Genomic DNA, 15,191 nt, shown 5'->3' on the forward strand with positions numbered 1-15,191 from the left:
TAGGGCAGTGACCAAGTCTTCATGTCCGAGAAGTAACGGCGATCCGAATCGATTAATACCCAACTAGGGATCTCCAATCACACGACATATGTAGCACTTAACCCTTGCATATGTCAACTCGCCACCGGGTTTCTTAAGACCAGACCGGGTTCATGCCAACTGAGACCACAGATACACCATCGTCCAGCCTCTTGCCACAGAGGGTACACGCTACTCTCGACATCTCTCCACTCCCATTGCGTGTTGACCTTTCTGGTATTAGTCTGCCCGAGGAAAATCTTACCCATGATGAGGCATGTGACCAGTTAAAAGGTCCTCGATCAGCAAGCCTACATTGACACGGTCCTTAATCGACTCAGACGAAGACACTACACCGAGACTCTTTTCTCATGCAAGTCCCCTGCCCGGTCTCAGCTTTATCATTTAAAAACCCAAATCCTGGTACCTGGCAGAGGTACATCTTTTCTGATATTGAACCCATCATGGCCATGATGGATCCACCATCAAGTTTTATTTTTGAAAACATCCCATCCTCTATGAAGCATCACCTTTTGTTTTAAAACAAACCTTATTTTTCTATAGCAGAACTAAGCATCAGAAAAACCTTTTTAATAAAACAGGTAATCAAGGAATGGTAAACAGATCCAAGGGAGGAAATGCAGCAATTGGTTTAACACCCAACTCCTATTACCTAATGCATCATTTAAGTGATAAAGAGTTTTAAAACAGCAAGGAGGTGGCAAATGCACCGGGGCTTTCCTTGTGTGGTAGGAGAGTCGGGCTCTGTTCCACAAATATCAAAATAGAATCAGTTCCCGGCAGGTGGATTTTCTGTCTATGGAGTAGTCTCTGATCGGTCCATGATAGTTTGTGTCATGTTTGAAGTCACTTGTCGACATAGTGACATGCCTTGAGACGAAGGGCTGCACCGACCTAAAGAGGAAAAGACTAATCAGTCCATGATAGTTTGTGTCATGTTTGAAGTCACTCGTCGAGGGCATGAATGTAATTTTGACCGGGCTGCGTCCCGTGCCTATAAATAGATGAACAGTAACCCCGTACTGTTCACGCTGACTTGTATTCACTCGTGCGTCACACTTGGACTTTTGCCTTCTGTCAAGCCGAAGGTACAAATGTAATTCAATATTGTTCATGTTTATTCATGATGATATAATAAAGATATATAAATGATGTCATATGATTATTCATGTTATTTCTCATGTTTCATATGCTTCTACCTCCATTAATATTCACTATGATTATGAAGGTATGTCATTCATAACCTTCGTCCGAAGATCATTATATCCTAAGGGAAATAATGTCTCGATGGACGAAGGACTTTGACCACTAATGTTTTGTGTTGCCTTGTTCTTAACTCATAGCATTTGAGAACAAGTCCCCAACATATACATAATCATATATAACCATGAATGCTCATGTAATGCTTATGAAAATACAATAATAGAGAAACTACACTAAGTTGTATCTTGAATACAACTTACCTTCACGGTGCTCTAGGGAAACTAGGGTTTTTCTGAGTCAGCACCCTAGTAGGGTTAGACAATTTTATCCTTAGGGGCTAGGGTTTTGGGTTTGAGACTCAAACAATGTCCAAAGCATATCAAACTTTACCCATGGGTTCTAAGTACCAAAACAGGTTCACCCAAAATTTTTTATGATTTTTGGGAGCCATCTAGTAATTTATAAAATTCAAAAAGACTAAGTTTAGGCCTTCTTAAATACTACATAATTCTTGGTTTGGGCTAAAAATCTTGGAATCATTTTTATTAAATACTAGAGAAATTTAGGAGTCCAACAAAATTGGTCTCATATTTTTAACATTTTTCTATAATTTTCTATGGATTTCCTAAATCTGGTAGAAAAAGAAAAAGGAAAAGCATTAAACAGTAATGGGCTCGATTTAGCCTGAGTCGGCCCATGACAGGCAGAACGCGCCCGTGCACGCGCCCACATTGCCGGATCTGCACAGGGGACCCTGGTGATTTGAAAAAAACGTAAAGAGTTCTCAGCACTATTCACGCGTCTCTCTGACATTTACACTAAGGTCCTCTGTTTTCTGTTTCTTCTCCAAAACGAACCCTGGCAACGACGCGCTCGCCGCCGACCATCTTGTTGCTTAGACCAGCCATGACCGGCGTCGGCTGCCCAAATTAACTAATGGGTTAGCATTACCGACCTGAGGCGAACCTAGAACAAGCCTCAATTGAACTAATCATGTCCTGGATTCACTTGACCACGGTGACGACAAATATCGAATAGAAATCAAGTGTTCCGGTTGATTGAGTGAGGTCAAGCGCAATGGGTTGAGCCGATGAGTATCACAAACATGTGTGGGTGCTAAAACATGACCAAGGAGAGCGAGAGCAGACCTGGAGACGGCTGGCCACGAAGCACGGAGAATTTGTGCTCGGCGGTGTCTGAAAAGGGGAAAACGGCGTCACGACGATCTCTGGTGGAATTAGGAGGTCACGTTGGGGCCATACGGCCGCAAGGGACTACTGATTCACCATGCACAACTAATTTGGGGAGAGGTGGAGAGGATCCTGTGAATTTTGGCTTTAACCGAGCTCACTGGTGAAACTGTGAGTACCTCGTTGTGGTTCATGGCGCTATTTTTAGAGATGGCGACCTGGCTAGCGATCCGCGGCCACGAAATACATTGTTAGCGCATGGCAAACACGTAAGAAAGGAGCACAGTGAGGTAGAAGTGAGGCGCGTGTGACACGGCGACGAAATGACCGAGCCACGGTGACCACCGGTGAAATATCTCCGGTCAGACGCCGACAAAGTTCACGGAACGGTGACACGGCTCATAGTTATCTTGTCGCGGTCGTTCCTACCTCCAATTCACTCGAGCACATCTGAATCCACAGTGCCTCAGATCTTTTTGTTCTTCAGATATTTCCTAATCTCTGATCTGCATTGCTCTGCTGAACCGACCTCCTTTCACCCTCTCTTTCTTTTAATTCTTGTTAAGAACAGGGTGATCTTCATTAATAAAAATTGTTCACCAAACAACAGTCTTCAAGTTTACTATAGGATTCATGGATCAATTCTGCATAAATTCTCAGATCTGGTGCTCTCAAATCGACTGTATTTCACTGAAGCCATACTGCTCTAAATCCGATTTTCAGTATTGCCCAATTTGCATAACTTGTTTCTGACAGCTCAACTTCATAGCACTTGTTGGGGACTTGTTCTCAAATGCTATGAATTAAGAACAAGGCAACACAAAAAAGGTTAATGGTTAATGCCCTTCGTCCTTCGAAGCATTATTTCCCTAAGGATATAACGATCTTCGGACGAAGGTTATGAAGGGTGTACCTTCATAATCACAACATATATCAATGAAAGACGAAGCGTATGAAACATGAGAAATAACATGGATAATCATATGACATCATAATATATCTTTTATTATATAATCATGAATGAATGAGAATAATACAGGATTGCATTTGTACCTTTGGCTTGAAAGAAGGTAAACATACAAGCGTGACACATGAACGAGTACAAATCAGCGTGAACAGTACGGGGGTACTGTTCATCTATTTATAGGCACGGGGCGCAGCTTGTGTGGATTTACATCCATGTCCATTATAACTGGTTACAATCATGACACAGATTATCATGGGACAATTGGTCTTTTCATCTTTAAGTCGGTGCAACCCTTCGTCTCAAGGCGTGTCACTATGCCGAAGCTCCCTAGATAGTAGCTTTGGCGTTGCTTCGTGTTGATCTTTCGAAGGTATTTCTTCTTACAGGACCTTCGGCGATGAAGCAGACCCCCAACAGTAGCCCCTTCGTGGTGCTAGATCGTTTTTCGTAACGATCTTGATCCGTGAAAAATTGTCTTAGGCTTCGGAATGCCGAAGGTCCGAAAAACACCTTCCCTGAGCTCAATGCCGAGAAACGATTAAAATATTCCGAGCGCGAGATGGCCCCACCATGCGGTGGGTACGCGCAATCTAGCGATTCATCTCCCACGCGTCGTGGTCCACCGTTCAGTGAGTGCGGGTGACTGTTGAGCGGGTGCGGGCGACTTGACGATTCACCTTCACACCTGCAACACTATATAAACAGACGGGTAGGTGTGAAGTTACCACAGCATTCATTGCCATTGCACTATTGTGCTGCTGAAAAATTTAACCATAGCCGAAGCTTTTCCATCGCATTCTCAAGCAAAGCATCATTTTGATTTAGCTTCGGCATAAGAGGGAGCTTCGTCAAAACTGTAAAAATCATCAACATACGTAAGAACTGCAAGAAATTCAACACCTGATGGCCAGAGTACGTTCAACTGCTAGGGTGACCTGTGACGGAGAGGAGGCTGAAGCCACATAGACTGGCCCGATCTCTAAAGTGATGAAACGATCGGGCAGAGGGAGCTACTGACGAAGGTGCACCTGCTGTCGAAGCTGAACAAGCTGACATCGAAGAAGATGATGTTGATGAAGAATAGGAAGATTATAACACTCTCATGCCAGCCAAACCCAGCCACTTGGACTTTGGAAAATCTACTGTTTCTGAGGCTGATATGCCTATGATGATAAAGCTAGGCTACATCGGAGAAGCTGAGAAGAAGCTGATTCGTTTTGCCGAGGAAGAAACCACTCCGACACCGGAAAATGATGAGGTGGTAGTTTTCAAGAGTTTCTTCAGAGCGGGATTGTGGTTTCCCTTGAACAAGATGATTGGAGAAGCTTTGAATAATTACGAAATTTATCTTCATCAGCTGACCCCTAACGCTATCGTTAGGCTCAGCGTCTTCATCAGGGCTCTCCGAAGCCAAGGGGTGGACCCGAATGCTGAAGCTTTTTACTGAGTCCATGAGCTTCATTATCAGACGAAAGCCAGAGAAGATGGGCTGCATGAGAATTTTGGCTGTTACAACTTCGCTTACCGCAAAGATATGAAGGCCCCGGTGGTTAGCTATCGCACCAAGTGGCCAACCGGTTGGAAAAGTGAGTGGTTCTATGTTAAGGCCGATGAGAAGAAGAGGGAGAAGCTCAAGACGCTAGTACTGAGCCCGCTGAGCTTAAGCTTCGGGTTGACTAGGCCCCTGTGCCGCATGACATCAGGGTCACCATGCCAACAAGCAGTGGCAGAATTTAGGGTGGTAGCCGAACAGATCGACACCAGAGATCTAGTTCAAGAATATTTGGCTAACAAGACCTATCCGACTTTGAGCGAATTTAGCATGTCGAAGCTAAAAGGAACGAAGAAGGGACTTGAGCTTGTGTGACTTCCTTATCGGTTTAAATTTGAGAAACAAATTAAAGGACCTTGCCAAGAGTGGCTGCAAAAGATTGAAACAGTATGTAATGAAGTGTTGGGAAATTACACCAGGAAAGAGGATCAGCTAATGACTGCAGCCTTCGACACCCGACCAAAACGAAGGTTGAATCGGGTGATGGATGCCTTGAACTTTGAATATCCTGACTATGAGCGATTGAACAAGGGTGCCGAAGGGCAAAAGAGAAAGAGGATTCTTAGTGTTCTGAGCAGACAAGCTGCTAGGATGGTGAAAGAAGATGAAGAAGCTATAAAAAAGAGAAAATCCAGCCCTGAGCCGAAGGTGGCTGCTCCGAAGAAGAGAAAGGCTGCAGCTCCGAAGCCAAAAACAACTGAGGTAGAGGAAGAAACTCCTTCAACACCTTCAGCTGCTGATGTAGAAGAAATTTTAAAGGTAATGACCAAATCTTTACCTATCAAGCTGCTAAGTCCACTGGGGCCGCATCTGACGAAGCTTATACAGAAGAAGGGGGAGCCTTCGGTGGCCAAGAAGTCTGCTAGGCCAAAAAGGCAGAGGATTATTACTTTAATTGAAGCTATTGAAGAAACGCCACCGCCGGCCTCAGCGTCAAAAATAACACCAGCTGCCGAAGTTGCAACAGCTACCGAAGCTGCTCCCACCGAAGCTACAACTACCGAAGCTGCAACGGCCGAAGCCACGAATCTAGAGAGCACATTTTCTGATATTGATAAAATGCTCTTGAATATGGCCGCGGAAGAAGCTGCTGCAACTGCCGAAGAAACCCTGGCCACAGTGCCTGGAAAAGGGAAGGAGATCGCCGAAGATATTTCAGAGGAAAAGGACTTCAATTTTCAAAATATAATTGGGCAAGAGTTATCTAAGACTGAGAAAGAAGAGCTGCGAGAATATGCTATATCCTGTGGCTGTGACACCCCAGGTGTCAGTTTCGTGTTATATCGGGAGATTTGTCCCTAACTTGAATGCTCAGTAAAAATTTCTATTTCTCGATCGTGTCTATCTATGATTTTCCAGATTATTCATTCACATTTCACCGAATTCGGAGTTATTCCGTCTCACATAAGGCCGAATTTGGAGCCTGTTAAAACTTTTATTTCTCAGCACGAATGCGAACTCGATAATCAATCTCGAATTATAAATCTTATCTGAAGCTCTTTAAATCAAACTCTTGACGGCTGTTATTTGATCTGAGCCCGAGTCTAATTCCTCGAACTTGATCTATGTCTGACTATTTTATCCGGATCCGTACTCGCAAACGGAATACCTAGTATGTCGTCCTCTAATAAATTCTTACTCGACTCAGCCTAGTATCTTTGTGTCTAAACCGAATTCAAAACCCACTCCGGCAGCGATTTTAAAATATCACGATTCGCCTTCTCCGACTAAAAAAATCCAAAGCTGATCAAATCTCAGGACGATTTATTTTCGAATCACGCGTAGGGAATTATTTTCGAGCGAAATCAAATCAGACTCTTGGCCGAATTAATCGCTCAATCGTCCATTCGTCTGAACTCTATTTCGCTGTGTTCTCTGTAAAGACGAAATCCGCAGGAGCATTTTTATTCTGGAAAATAATTTAGCGCGACCCGATTTGGGATTTTGGGCCAAGCCCATTCTAGCCCAATTGGCCCACTAAAGAACCCTAACCCTAGCCCATGTCTATAAATAGAAGTGCCCCTCTCTTGCACTTGGCAATTTTTCACTCCCACCCCTCACTTTTCCCTAGCCACCACCAGCCAACTCCATTTTTTTCCCACACCATGTATCCTCCTTGCTCCATGGCGCAACAGCTCCCTCCACTCTGGCAGACCCGTGGAGCACAGGAAGCTGGCCAGGGGAACTAGCAGCTGAAGCCCCTCTCTGCTCCCTCATCTTCCTTGGCCGCCAAGCCCAACCATGGCGCCCTACTCCCTCAACGACTGTACAGGTTGACTCATCCATGGCAGCGCCACCCTAAACTCCTTCCCCAGCCATGGTGGGCGCGCAGATGTTCCCTGGCCTGCCCTCGTCTCCAGGGATGAGTCCATGTCGGCGCCCTCCTCTAGCTCGGCGCCCCTCCCTGCTCCATTCTTTTTTTCCTTTTTCTCTCTGCTCTCGGCCGCTGGCAGCCATGGCGCTGGCCCCTGCTCCATGCCGACACCCCCTATTCCTCTTCTCTCTACCGCGAGCACCCCTCCTCCCTGCTCTCAGTTCGGCGCAGGAGCCCCCACGGTGCATTGAAACGGCTGGCGTCTTCCACTTGGCCGGAAATCTCATCATCCAAACTCGCTGCCTGTCCTCGCTGGTCGCGTGCAGCGAGCATCCCTCGCCAACATCCTCCCTCGCCTCGCCAGCCGAGCTCCTTCTTGGTCGAGCTCTCCTCGTGCCCATCGCGCCTATTCCCATCCAGATCATGTGCCCTTTCTCCAGTGCAGCAGCACTGCTGCGAGGTTTGCCTCGTCGCACTCGTCGTCGGGCTCTAATCAGGTGTGCGCAGCCCCATCCGCGACGCCGTCGAAACTCGTGGTGAGAAACACCCCGCTGCCCTTGCTGCTCTCATATTTCTGTGCTCGGAAAAATGTTGAACTGTTGTGTGTCTAATCACAGCTAGCCGTCGAAGCCGCGCTTCGCGCCTTGCCTGTTCGACGAAATGCCGAGCCATGTGGACAGCCCTGCGTCTAGTCCCGACTCATTTAAGTTGATTGATTTATAGTTTACAATACATATGCTTTGGTTGATGTCGGGCAATGCATGTATATATGTGGATGTATGTAAAGTGTTTCGGCTATACATGTTGGTAGGATCACATTTGCGGTTAGAGAGCAAGAGGTTGTTGATGTGTGCGATTTGTATTTTGTCTAATTGCGTTTTGGTCGATGTGGTGTATATTTGTGTTTGAATATATGTGGGTATAAAATGTTTTGGTTATATGCAGTGGCAAGGTCGCATTCATGTTTTGGTAAACAAATGTGTCGTGCTTGTTTTATGTGATGAGTAAGTCTGGAAATACAAGGGATGTGAGGATTGAATTCGTGCACGTATGTGTGTGTGCCGTGGTGTATTATGGTAGTGGTGGCGTAAGATATTTGATTGAGGTGTGCGGGTATATGCCGTAATATGGTTATACTCGTGGCGAGGAAAGATGTATGTATTGTATAACACGACGCTTAGGTCACTATTATATAATCGTGTGAAGGATTCTCATGATGGTCGTGTGATTTAGGAGTGATGTAATGGCAAGCGAGAAGGAAGTTGAGTTTTTCAAACGGCTAGTGGATAGTATCTGTCGGTGTTGTCATGATTTTTGTTGTATGGCAATGTGATGCTTGCTTTATCAAATATTGCATTCCATTCCCATTGGATAAATAAATGTCTTGTTGATCGATTAGAGGTCTTATATGAGCGTTATCGCATCCCAATGATTATTGGAAGCGAGTAGCGTTCATAAGTTAGTCCTTGTTAAAAATTGAAGAACAATCCGATAAGATGTGCACATAAGTGCTTTAGGTCCTTCAGTCGCAACTGTAAGTCTTATGGAGTTTTATGTCATGTGTTAATGCCTCTATGTTAGGCCTCCTAAAACATGGTGTTTTAAGTGACTTGTGTGTTGTCCAGCTTAAGTTGAGAAATGGTTAAGAAACACTGATTAATCGGCTCCAACCCATGTTTTTGAGTTACGATGTCTAAAATGGTTCGCTAAGTCTTCTACTGTGATTAGCCAACTCATGTTAAATAGGAGTCGATTTTGTTAAGTGTTTGTTATATATGTGTTGTCTCGGATTGCGATAATAAGAGGCAAGCCGACGTGTAGGATGTATAGCGGCCTATGTGGTTGCTCTGGTTAGCCGACTTGTTAGATGGTTTTGATTAAGCTCGTGGTCACGATGAATTGCTGGTTGTAGTAGAAATGCGTATGGTTATGGTCGCAGATGAAAAGTATTAGTTTTCATGTGATGTCTAAGTTAAAATGTAAATTATTGGGTGAAAAGTGCTTCGATATTGATTGTCATAGAGAATGCGTTGTTAATTGAGTATGGTACTTTTAGTGCTCGAAATGACACAGATAAAAATTAGTAAGTCTACTTCTAGTTCTCACTTGGTTATTTTAACTCTAACAATTGTCAAAGTGTTAGAATAATTTAAGTATCTAGAACGTGGCAATTCTTGAATTGTATAGGAGCTGAAATTTATTAATTGCTATTTTGGACTGCATGAAGTGATTTCCTCGTATTGTATGTTTGATGAATTAAATCATGTTTTCTGTAGATAAGCCATACAGAAAAAATTTTAGATAACTTTATTATCTTATATGTGTTAAAATTTTACAGTCATAAGTCTGATCGTTTAGGAGTTATGCTGTTCACAAATTCAGTAACTGAATCTGTCCCAATTCTGTACAGATTTCAGAGATTGAATTGTTTGCTTAAGATAATTTTGCAATCTGATCATGTTCGTTATAATAAAGTTGTATATTCTTTTCTGATCTTGCTTGTGTTAAAATTTTATAACCATAGGCCTGACGGTTTAAGAGTTATGAATTTTACAAATTGGTTGCTGTGTTCTGTCCACCGTCAGAACAGAATTCGAAAACTGTGTTGTTTGATTTAGTTAAACATGGAATCACTTCTTAGTGATTATAAAGGTTGTGTAGTAATTTTTCTAAGCTTTCCAAAAAGTCTTGGATAACTCTTTTTGGTGGTCTGAAGATTAAGTTATTGATGTTTAAAGTGTGAAGACTGAATATGTCCAATTCTGGACAGCACAGCCTTCATAGTGTATTTTACCCTTGATACTTATTAAACCAGCCAGGGATGTTTATAAACAATTTGCAGAACACTTCATTAGCTTTCCAGAAAGTCTAAGATCACTTTGTTTGGATGTCTGAATCTTTAGTTGTGAATTTTTGAAGTTGCAAGTCTGAATCTATCCAAATCTGGACAGAGCTGTGTATTAGCACGTTTTGACCTTGCTAAGTGTTGAATCATGTTCTGATGAAAATACCAAAGTTGTAGTTCACTTTTTAGGCTTTCCAGAAAGTCCTAGTTCGCTATTTTTGAATTAATAATTGAAGAGATATGGTTAAAACAAGTAACTGCTGTATTGCTGTCCAAATATCTGCAAGTGTCCATTTGATGGTTGAGTTCACCCTTTTGGCTAAAAATGCTTAGTTAGCACTTAACAAGGTATAGACTGGTAATGGCTAAGCTTAATATTGCCTGTATGTCATGTTTTATATGTTTCTTCCTCTAGTTGATTGCGATATAGAATTTCCATAGACATTGATGCCTATGTCCTCTATTGAACTTGTGTGGCCGGTGATGCTTTTGCGCGATCAATAGGAGAACTAATAAAAAGTTGTGTCCAAATAAATAAAATGTGCGTGCTTGTGTTGTCGTAATTGTGTTGCGTAAATAAATAACATGTTGTCATCTTTTTAATGGTGTTAATGTTGAACGTCGATAATGTGTAGATAACTAAAGCGAACATGTGGTTGTTATGGTGTCTTCCAATTTAATGTTTAGTTCACCACTATGTCTTTGTATATCTTGTGCTACTTTTGTGCTACTTTCATTATATTCATACATATGCATCTTGCATCTCATTTAGGACCGAGAGATGATGATCATGCAAGTGATGTGGTGTCAACCACAAGATGCAGTTGGTGGACGACCTGAAGAATGGACATAACCAGTGGATGCTCGCCAAGCGAGTACCCCCCCAGCAAACACTATATAAGTATTAAATTAAAGTCAAGCCCCGGTTTTATGCATAACCCTTAATATATATGCTATTTTACTGCACTTAATGATTGTAGGCTTATACTGTACACTTAAGTGTAGGAGTTGTTTGACACCTTAGTTGCATGAACTCAGGATTCCTTTGAGATGGATATTAGTATGCTAGGTCGAGTAGCTGCTTTACTAATTAGGGATCTCGGTAGAAGTCGAGTGATTTTTCTAGCACTCGCGCGAGGTTAGAAATTGGTTGTATCCATTTTTATATCGTAATGATGATAGTCTGTGGGCAACGATCCATAGGGATGCGTTGTCTACGAGACAAAAATTGGAATAAGGATTAAGGTGTGGTACCGTGTGTCAAGCATTTGAACGTACTAAACACATGCTGAGAAATATGGTAAATCGGTAAGCCTAGTACCTGAGTGAACCTGCCCGCAGATTGCCCTCCTCACGCGACCTGAGACGTGGTCTCCCATTCCGGTTATGGTGGGTACAAGTGCGGTCACTGCACGACGGCAGTCGGGGTCAGTGAGGCATTGTACGCCAAGGCGGTGAGCCCCTTTCTGTTGCCAGGGAATCGATGGGGGCGGTTGATGTGTGTGGGGACAGAGTGCCTCGCCACGTCGTGTGTTTAGGTTTAGCTTGCAAGGTTTAAAAACTCGATTTGAATCGTCTGCTTCTCGCAGCTAATGAGACTGCTTGATCCATACTGCTACATTGAGTAATAAGTGGAAATGAGGTGACTGGCAAAAGATGTTGATTGATATAATGTTTGATACCATGTATGGATAGTTAGGTACTCATCTAGTTAAAAGGATCATACTAAAACTGGAAAAGCTAAAACTTGATTTTAGACTCAGCTAGTGCTTTGGCAAACCAAACCCCTCAGCCAAACAGCTGCATGTCTAGAGGTAGAGGAGTAGACTCCTCACACCGGGTAAGTCTAGCTGAGTATTAGTATACTCAGCCTTGCTTGTGGCACAATTTTTGCAGGTACTCCTTGATTTGGTTGATGGTGTGACTTGGCCTTCATCCCTGCCACCGGGATAGATGGTCGAGATGGTTATTGCTTCCAAAGGAGAGGACCAAGAGGATTAGCGTGGCCAGGCTTCGCCATGTTACTCGGTTTTCTCCGTTAGTTATTTCCGCTGCATTAAAATTTATGATTATTATTTCTGAAACTCTGATAATGTAATCACTAATGATACTTATTAAATTTGTGGTATTATGTTTTATTGTATTTCTCTGTGCCTCACCTTCGTGTGAGCTAGTGGTATTCGATCCTGGATAAGTGGCTTTATCGGACTAGATCCGAGGGACTGACGGGTTATTCCTGTTTAAGTGTGTTGCTGCCCTTAAGGGTGCGACTTGGGAACTTAAGCTGGAAGGTTCCGCCACAGTGGCTACCAGCCAGGAGCGTTGCTCTTCGGTGGTATTAACGAAGAAAGCTTAGGATGCATCCGAGACCGAACTGGAGCGAAGGTTATCAGTACTCTGTTGAAGAGTGTTGGTTTCCCGAAGCTTGAGGCTAACATCAGCCGCTACCGACGACAGCATATCGTCGGTAGTTTATTCTATTCTAATTTCAAGGTAAATTTTTTTCTTTCGACTTTTCATTGTTTTTACGACGAAGGTGTTTTCTGATGAAGGTTGTTTTGCACAGAGTATGCTACTAAGTAAAGCCTTGAGGATGCAACAGGACCTCGAAGATAAGAAAAATGATGTTATAATTGAGGGCTTAGAGAGCAAAATCAAAGATCATGAAGCTGCTCTTGAAAAGAAAGATTTCGTTCTTCAAACAATGGAGGGTTCGCTGGCAGAAGCCCAAGCCAAAATTACCATATTAAACAGTGAACTCCTCCTGAAATCAGAAAACTTCGAGCAAGAAAGGAAGAATTTCGATATGAAGCTTAAAGCCGAAGTTGAAAAGTGTTCAAATTTGCAAAAATCCTTGAAAGAGCTTCAAGACAAATGCCTAAACTTCGGCAACCGGTGCGTGCAACGGCTGAAGCAGGTCTTCAACTCAGTTGGAGCCAGTTATGAAAAATTTGAACCTTCGGTTGAAGACCTACCAGGCACGTTCGAACACATTGAGGGCGAAGTTGATGCACTTGACGAAGTTATAGCTAGGCACGACGACTTCTGTGCCCTACTAGGTTCTCGGGGCACAGCTGTTGCTTTCATGAAAATTGGTTGCACGCATGGGAAGATCGTGAACAGACCTAACTTCAGCCTATCACCAGCAGATCTAACTAACATCCCCAGCCAGGCCCGAAGCATTGGAAATAGATTCATAACACAAATTTGGACGAAGGGTGGGCGAAACTTAGCTGGTGACGAAGCTCGAAGTCACCTCAAGCCGGTAATAAACTCGTACATGTTGCTTACCTTCTCCTTGGGACTTGAGTTTACCTTATAATGCTTTGCTATGTACAGGATGACGAAGCCAAAGAGCAATGACCCAAAGCTTGACGGGTAATGATGAAGTGATCAAGCTGCTGCAAAAAGCTCTAGAGAGATTTTTGAATTAACTTTGTAAAAGATATTGTAATTTAGGAATCAAACACTACTCTGTAAATTTGTCCATACTTAGTAATATATTTTTACCTTCTCCTTCTTGTATGAATTGCTTTGATGTGGACGAAACTTGTACTTTTTGAGCCGAAGGCGAAAAACACCTTCCCTTCTTATCGTACACAATGAAGCATAAATCTGCTTCTTTTGCACTCGTCGAAGCCTTGTCATCAGAGCCGAAGCAACTGTCTGTACTCTATGATATGATGATGATGATCCTACGAATGTCTAAATGAATGTATATGAATGCAATGAATGATGTGATGTAATGTGCAAATGAATGTCCAAACACACGCTTACGAAGCCACATCCAGACTCTGCATCCCCTTAGGAACGACTTTGGAGTCTTCTTCACCACTTATTTTTCGGTGTTCATCGCTTATTTTTCGGTGTAAGTTCTACATCCCCTTAGGAACGTCTTTTGAACTTCTTTGCCTTCTATTTCGGTGGTATAAGTTCTGCATCCCCTTAGGAACGTCTTTTGAACTTCTTCACCTTATATTTCGGTGGTATTTGGCTCTGCATTCCCTTAGGAACGACATTTTTGTAGCTTCGTCGTGCTCTGCATCCCCTTGGGGACGACTTTCGAGCTTCTCCCTGCCTTTTTTTATCTTTGCACTCGATGGTGCATGCTTAGATTTTACATTTTACATTCTTTTTGGGGGATTTGGCTCTCATAGAGCTAAATAAGAAAAGAGAAATTACAAGCTATGGCCCCATTAAAAACCTTTCTCCCCCTTTGGAAAGGAAAAGGGTGCCATAGGGAAGAATGAAAAAGATTACATCACATTATACATAATATCTTCGAAGCTCATCCGCGTTCCAAGATCTAGGAATGTCGTTGCCGTCCATATCCTTCAATCTATAAGAACCGAGCCTTCACGAAGATACCACCAAAAAAGGTCCTTCCCACTTCAGCTGTAGATTGCCCACTGTGTCCGGATTGGCCACTCTCCGAAGCACCAAATGCCCTATCTTAATATTTTTCAACCGAACTTTTCTGTCACGCCATTTTATTGTTTTGGCTTGATATTTATTGATATTCTCCACAGCCTGAAGTCTGGTCCCTTCTATAATATCTTTTGCTATGTGATAATCAGCTTCATTTTCTACCGAAGCTGCTGTTCTTATTGACCCCGCTTTAGCTTCTTCTGGGGTTATAGCTTCATCACCAAATAATAATTTGAACGGCGTAAAACCTGTTGATCTTGATATGGTTGTATTGTGGCTCCACACCACTTTAATCAACTCATCTGGCCACTTTTCTCTGGGCTGATTGAAGATTAGCTTCATTATTCTCGTCATTATAATGCCATTTGCTCTTTCGACAAGTCCGTTTGACTCCGGATGCCTAACTGATGCAAAATTAATCTTGGTGCCAATCTAATCACATAAATCCTTGAAAGTTTCGGCATAAAACTGTGTTCCATTGTCCACGGTTATAGCATTCGGCATGCCGAAGCGACAAATAATATTTTGCCAAAAATATTTCTGGACTATGACCGAAGTTATTGTAGCCAAAGGCTTCGCTTCATCCACTTAGAAAAATATTCCACAGCCACCACAACATATCTCAAATTGCCTTGCGCTGGTGGAAGTGGGCC

General features: G+C 43.0%; 1 long non-coding RNA gene across 1 annotated transcript; it reads right to left on the reverse strand.

The window, feature by feature from the left end:
• Window positions 1-621: 621 nt before the first annotated feature.
• LOC103626933 (uncharacterized) lies at window positions 622-2,552 on the reverse strand. The gene is made up of 2 exons (XR_553259.1): window positions 2,391-2,552; window positions 622-933 (listed from the first exon to the last, which is right to left on the reverse strand). It is a non-coding gene; the product is annotated as an uncharacterized lncRNA (long non-coding RNA).
• Window positions 2,553-15,191: the final 12,639 nt, after the last annotated feature.

This window comes from Zea mays, chromosome 5, assembly GCF_902167145.1.
Source record: "Zea mays cultivar B73 chromosome 5, Zm-B73-REFERENCE-NAM-5.0, whole genome shotgun sequence".
NCBI lineage: Eukaryota > Viridiplantae > Streptophyta > Magnoliopsida > Poales > Poaceae > Zea > Zea mays.